We start from the raw sequence: 6749 nt of genomic DNA, 5'->3' as shown, positions 1-6749 counted from the left end.
ACACACACCACCACCACCACCACCACCACCACCACCACCAGGGCCTTGGCCCAAGTCATGAACCTGACTATGGTGCAAGGATAAGAGTAGCAGAGTGAGGGAAAGAGATTCTGGGTCTGTAACTGAGGACAAAGGACAACAGAGGATTCACTGGACTCTTGGCTGTGGACTCAAGGTGCAAAAATCCTGACTGCCTTCTTCATAATCAACATCAACCAATGGTTTCAGAAGATCATCACCACCATCACCACCCCCATACACACATACCCACCACTAAACCACTCATACAAGAGGAAAGGTTATTTGATTACCAGAGTGCTCTAGTCCTTAAACTAAAACCCACTTCCACAGCATTTCTATAGGACAGCACAGAATTGTCCCATAGTGTGTGCAAGGCTGTGATCTTTACAGAAGCAGACTGACACCTTTCTCCCTTGGAGCAGCTGGTGGGTTTGACCAGTGACCTTTGGTTGGCAGCCAACTGCTTAACCAGGTGTTACCAGGGCCCTTCCCTTTATCCAAGACCTACAATTTTACCTCCTTCAGCTCGCTCCTGTTTCTTCACCTCCCCATCTCCTGTTCACTCTCTGCCCTCCAGCTCCTTTCTCCAATCATCCAGCTCCACCTACATCTCAAGGTCTGGCCCCTCTACCTCGGGGGGGGGGGGAACAGGTGCTGCCTGCCTTCATCCCCCATTCCTCTTCACGCAGTGAACGCCTACCAGCCTTCAGACTGAGGAAGAAGTGGGTTACATTCCTGAGTGGAGATCTAAACTTCAGTTTCAGTTCCTCATTTCTGCTTCCTAGGACCACCAGGACAGAAGAGTTCACATATTTATGTTAAGTCAAAGTAACTGTAGCAGTGCCTAGCACTTAACTAAATGTTAACTCCTCATTCTTATCTCAGCTCAAACATCACTTCTACAGAGAGAAGCTTTCTCCCCGGATCCTGCCTCTTAGTCCGATTCCTTCTTTAAAGGCTCTTTCCTTCTGAGCACTTACAGCTTCACCATTATTCATCATTAGCGAGACCGTGGGAGTAGTGGGAGGTCCACCACTGGTCATGAGGGCATGGTTTGGATTTGCTCACACTCTATTCTAGAAGTGAGCAGGTTTCCTGACATATGGTAGGTACTCAAATCCAAACTTCATGAATGGATAGACAGATGGACAGATGGACGGAAATATAAGCAACCAAAGACAACCCAACTGGCACTGAGGACAAAAGGTGGCCCTTTCTCACGCTCCAGCTTTAGGTCCAACAGCTTCCACTCCACCTCAAGGAGCTTTCCAGGGTCCTGGCTGCCTTGTGTTTTCTACAGTGGTTCGTCAGCATCTCCAGCTTTCTTTCTCACCTTATTATTTCTGGTGGGCCCCATCTCGCAAAGACAGCAACTGAATTTTTAGGGGCCAAATTTTCTGATGTCACTGGAGTAAGGTGCTCCAGAAACTGAACACATTCACTGCTACAAGGGAAAGCTGGGGAGGACAAAAGTAGCCAAGTCAGGAGTGACCCTGAGTCCTAGTCCTTCCACGATTGGACTGAGGAAGCATCTAAGGAGGATGTTTTACCTCCTTGGAAACCAATAAGAGAAAACTCCCGTGGTAAATTGGAGATTAAACCAGATGCCTTCTCAGGTCTCCTCCAGAGTCATGGAAGCAATGTTCATGAGCCCTGTAGGAGCCTTGCAGCACTAAACTGCATAGTCAAGGTCCCTGGTCTCGGGGGGTTGGTGGGGTCATGCAGTAAGAAGACAGATGGTATACAAGTAATTAAAACAATTCATTCATTATTCACAAGTGTGCAAAAGCAAGTACAGAGTTTGCAAGGAAACAGGGGGAGAGGTCCCCATTATATAGTCGGAATTCCCTGGCAGGAAAAGTGTGCCATGGTTCTTAGGGCAGTTCTCCCACATGGTTCAAAGGAAGAGCGCATTTAGCAGGTATGTTTTCAGTAAATGTCTCCACTGAAGAGGTTAGACAGTGCTGCGGGTATAAGCCAGCATTCCTTTGCAACTACAATGAACCTCAACTACTGGCTTGCAACGAGATGCTTCCCCAGAACTGTCATTAAATCATCCCAACAAACCCAGGAGGGGCAACTATCCCCACTTTACACATGGGGAAACTGAGGCTTAGAAGGGTTAAGTAAGTTAGTTGTCTTAAGACCACACGGAGTGAAACCAAAGATTGTGTTCTACCAGCCATCCCAGGCCTCCCAGCGGGTGAGAAGTGGGCCTTGTTTGGCCTTGCCACAAAGCTGAGGAAGCAAACTGAAAATAAAACACCAAGCCAAGGTATTTTCAATCACCTCATATGTGACAGTGAATAAGGACAGTGAATAAGGAAGACCTTAGAAGAATCAATGCATTTGAATTATGGTGTTAGCAAAGAATACTGAAAGTGCCATGGACAACCAGAAGAACAAACATATCTGTGTTGGAAGAAGTGCATCCAGAATATTCTTTAGAAGAGAGTTTGATGAGACTTCATCTCTTGTACTTTGGACATGTTGTCAAGAAAGACCAATCCCTACAGAAGGACATCGTGCGTGAAAAAGTGTAAGGTCAGCAAAAAAGAGAAAGACCCCCAACAAGAGGGAGTGACACAGTGGCAGCAACAATGGGCTCACACATAACAACAATTGTAAGGATGGCACAGGACGAGGCAGGACTTTGTTCCATTATGCGTAGGGTCACTATGAGTTAGAACTTACTTGATGGTACCTAACACCAACAACAACAACATATAGTACTTTTGGTTACGTGAGACCCACAACTTGTTTAAAGATGGACAGTGAAGTGTCTCATAACAGTTAACACTGTCCTAGCCACATGTCCACCATGACACTAGCATCTTAAATATACAGAGAAGCTTCAAAAAGTTCACGAAAAAATTCCATCTTTCAATTCCATTTAATTTTTACCTTAAGGTTGAACCACTAAATGGCCATCATACCTGATTTAGAGGTGGGGAAACTGAGGCTTTAAGAGTTAAAGTGCTTGTCTAAGGGCCAAGACTTGAACCCAAACATGCCCATTCCAGTTCCCAAGAGCTGCAACATCTGACCATCTTAGAACAGAGCTGAGTGACAGCCCCAAAGACAGGCAGTGGCTGGGCTCAGGAGTGACAATTGGATATAAGACCAAAAGGGTGCAGCAGAAAGAGCTGGAAGTCCAGTTGGGCAGGTGTAACCCTGACACCTGAAACTGTGACAACATATGGCAGGTGGTGTCTCCCCAGACACACAGGAGACTGGATGGAGACACCAGAACAAGGGCAACATCCAGAAAGCACTTACAAGAGCAAGGGAGGACCTGGGTCCTAGAGAAACCGGGAAGAGATATAAAGAAGTGAGGGCTGCAAGGATCCAGGGAGGCGGAGACAAGCCCAGAAATAGAATTACTCTTGGAACTAAGACTTTTAAAGTTCACTTGTCAGAATTACAAGCCGTAGTCTAAGCTTGATGACTTAATACTGAGACCCAGGGAACTGGGCAGGATGCCCTGAGATTCCCAAAGGACAACTCAGAAGACACTGACACCGGTCCATCGTTCTGTCATAGACCTGACCCGGGTTAGGCCCTGAGGATGGAGCAAGTCAAGAAGACACACACATGAAGTCTTGTGTCAAGTTTTTCACACCAGGAGTCCAGGGACTCCCCGGGGTGCTTGCAAAAATGCAGATTCCTGTATCCAGTCCCTGATCTACTAAGCAAGTCAGGGGCAAGAAGAGTCTGGGTTGGACTTGAGCAAATGATCTAACTTCTCCCAATTGGTACAGGAGACCAAGTAAATGTCCTCATAGACATGTGTCCATGTAAATGTACTCAGCACATAGTAGGGCTCCAGCATAAGCCAGATCATCATCTTCATCACTTCACTTTCAGCATCGTCTAGGGATGAGTCTTCATTTGAAATGTGAGAATCAATAGACGTCTTTAGGTATTTTTGTTTTTCCAACATGGGGATGAGCCAACAACTCAAAATTAAGACAAACACATTTCTATCCCTCGAGCTGCTTGGGGGAAACCTAGTCATCAGGGTCCCCAGTTCAGAGCCCCTGGGATGCTGCAGCTCACTGTGAACATAGACAAGACATGCTGTCAGGGAGGACAGGAAGCTCCGAGCTCACAACTTGAATCTGTCTCTGCAGAGATGATGGCAATGGAAACAGCCCAAGGGCAAACCAAGGAGCTGGTGGTTGTCCTGGGTCACCCCTGCCTTCCTCAGGCATCTCTGTGCCCAAGCCCAGTTAGTTCAGGGTCGGTTTCACAATATCGTCAGCATCCGGTGTGGGTGAATCAATTCCCAGAAGTGTCCCCTTCTCCTATGCCTTCATCATACAAAGATGCTGCCTGAAACTGTGGAGCAGAGGAACATTCTTACAGAGGCGAAATGTGCAACAGGCAGAAACGAGTGCTGGAAAGAGAGCATCTGAACCTTCCTCTGGCCCCTGAAATTGTACAACATCCACGCAGACCAAGGAGATGACTGCTTCAGTCTTCCCCACTTCCCTCCTCCTGTGGACATGAGGTAGTAACTGCCCCCAGACAATGCTGATTCCCAGAAATCACTAGCAGTTTCTCCAACTCTAGAGGCCAGAAAACCAACAGAGCAAGGAGACAAAACTCGGGATGAGTTTAACCAGGCAGATGTGATGCTAATTCTTGTCAACGTCTGTAAACGGTTAACGTCTTGTGCACTAGGATCCTGCCAAGCAAATGTATTCTATGTACAGACATGCTTCCCATGGCCCCGGCTATCAGTTTCACTTCATCCCAACAGGAAGTACTCTGGAGTTGGATAGCCACTCCTCTATGGTGCAAGGGGAGTCCTGGTGTGGTGCTGTATGATAAGCACTAGACTGCTAACCTTAAGGGTCGAAGGTTCAAAACCACCAGTAACTCCTCGGAAACCCTACACCGGGTCACTATGAGTTGGAACCAACTTGATGGCATATAACAACAACAAACATGGGAGTCCTTTGCCGGGAACTGCCTACCCAAGCCACCCTTCGATGTGGCTACAGGAAGAGCTGTTGGTGCCATCAGGAAAACACGTATGCCTCTGGCATTTCTAACTGGGACTCAGGATGCATGTTCCTCCTAGACCAATGTATACATGAGTTGGCTGTAGTTAACACACTGTTTTATTACATGAACTCAGCAGTAGGAGTGATTGAAGACTTCAGTGGACTGGCCGAGGAATCCAGGACTACTTTTGATGTTATTTCTGTTTTAAAAATAAACCACTGAGAACCCAGCCTCTTCAGGAACTGGGCACGTGTGGTTGCTTGCAAGGATTTCTTTAGAGTCGCATGTGGGGTTAACTTGTCTTCAGTAAAAGAACAGCCTAAAATAGCCAAAGTAAAAACCCACATCGAGCCATTATGAGGAAGTGGCTTCAGAAAGAAAATACATTCATCCTTTAGAGATTCTCACACAATAAACACATCGATGCTAGAACCCCAGGACAAGTCACCTCCTCCCGGGCAGTCTGGGGATTCTTTCCCATGGTCCTCTGTGCCACACTGGAATGAAGACTATACTCATCACAACTCTACTAGCAACAACCACTGCATGAAGAAGTCTGCACTGCCGGGTGTTCTGCAAGTAAAACTAAACACCTAATTACAATACCTATTTCATCCTCAGACAACCCTCTGAGTCCTGTTAAACCAAAGCCACTGCCAGTGAGTGGATTCTGACTCATGGTGACCCTGCAGGACACCGGCAAACTGCTCCACAGGGTTTCCCAGGTGTGATGTTCACAGGAGCAAACTGCTACTCATATGTCTCATACAAAGCAAAAAGGTGCGAGCATTCAAGCTATCGAACTTTCAGTTGGCAGATAAGTGCCTGACCACTGAGCCACCAGGGCTCCTTAATCCTCTGAGTAGTGGCTATTATCATTCTCACTGGACAGGTGAGAAACTGAGGCTGATGGTCCTAGATCTTGCACACGAATGGTCTAATATCATAGAGCCCACACAGACTGGAGTCTGATTGAAGCCCATACTGGATTGGGAAGACTGCGCTTCCAAGTCTGAGTGGTGAGACAGCAAGCATTTGGGACAGTGGTGAAGAGGACTTTCTAAAACATTCCTGGAGCTGTCAGCTCTTCCGTGCATGCTACAGGACAACCCAAGCATCCATTTCCACGATGCTGAGGAAGATATTGCAGATTGTCCCTCTGGGTTTGAAGAACTATGGCCAGATTGCTCCTTAGCAGTGAGTTTGGCAAGACTCTGTCTCTCATACTTTGGACCAGTTCCTGGAAAAGGAGATCGTGTTTGGTAAGGTGGATGGTCAATGAAAAACAGAAGACCCCTCAGCAAGATGGATGGACACAGTGACAGCAACAGTGGACTCAAACTCAGCATCCATTGTATGGATGGCCCAGGACCAGGCAGTGTTTCCTTCTGTTATGCACAGGGTTGTTATGAGTTGGAACTGACTCGATGGTACCTAGCCAACAACAACCTCTTTCTACACAGATGTGCCGTCCATGTATAGACCGCATTTCATTGATCCTACAATACCCCCTTGTCTGGCCATCTATCATCTCTGCCGCCAGGACTGCAATCAATGATTCAGTCAAGGGTGCCTTGGCATCGCCCAGCTTGGCTGCACTCTTGCTCCTCCAGGGTTGAACTTGAGCAGGGGCCAAAGAAAGACACAGCTGCTACAGTCCCTCCCTCCCCACCTTGTCCTGACACCACTCTGACCTCCCCATGCTCCCTTTGCCC

Source organism: Chrysochloris asiatica, unplaced genomic scaffold, assembly GCF_000296735.1.
Source record: "Chrysochloris asiatica unplaced genomic scaffold, ChrAsi1.0 scaffold00037, whole genome shotgun sequence".
Taxonomy (NCBI): domain Eukaryota; kingdom Metazoa; phylum Chordata; class Mammalia; order Afrosoricida; family Chrysochloridae; genus Chrysochloris; species Chrysochloris asiatica.
This window is presented reverse-complemented; position numbering follows the sequence as displayed.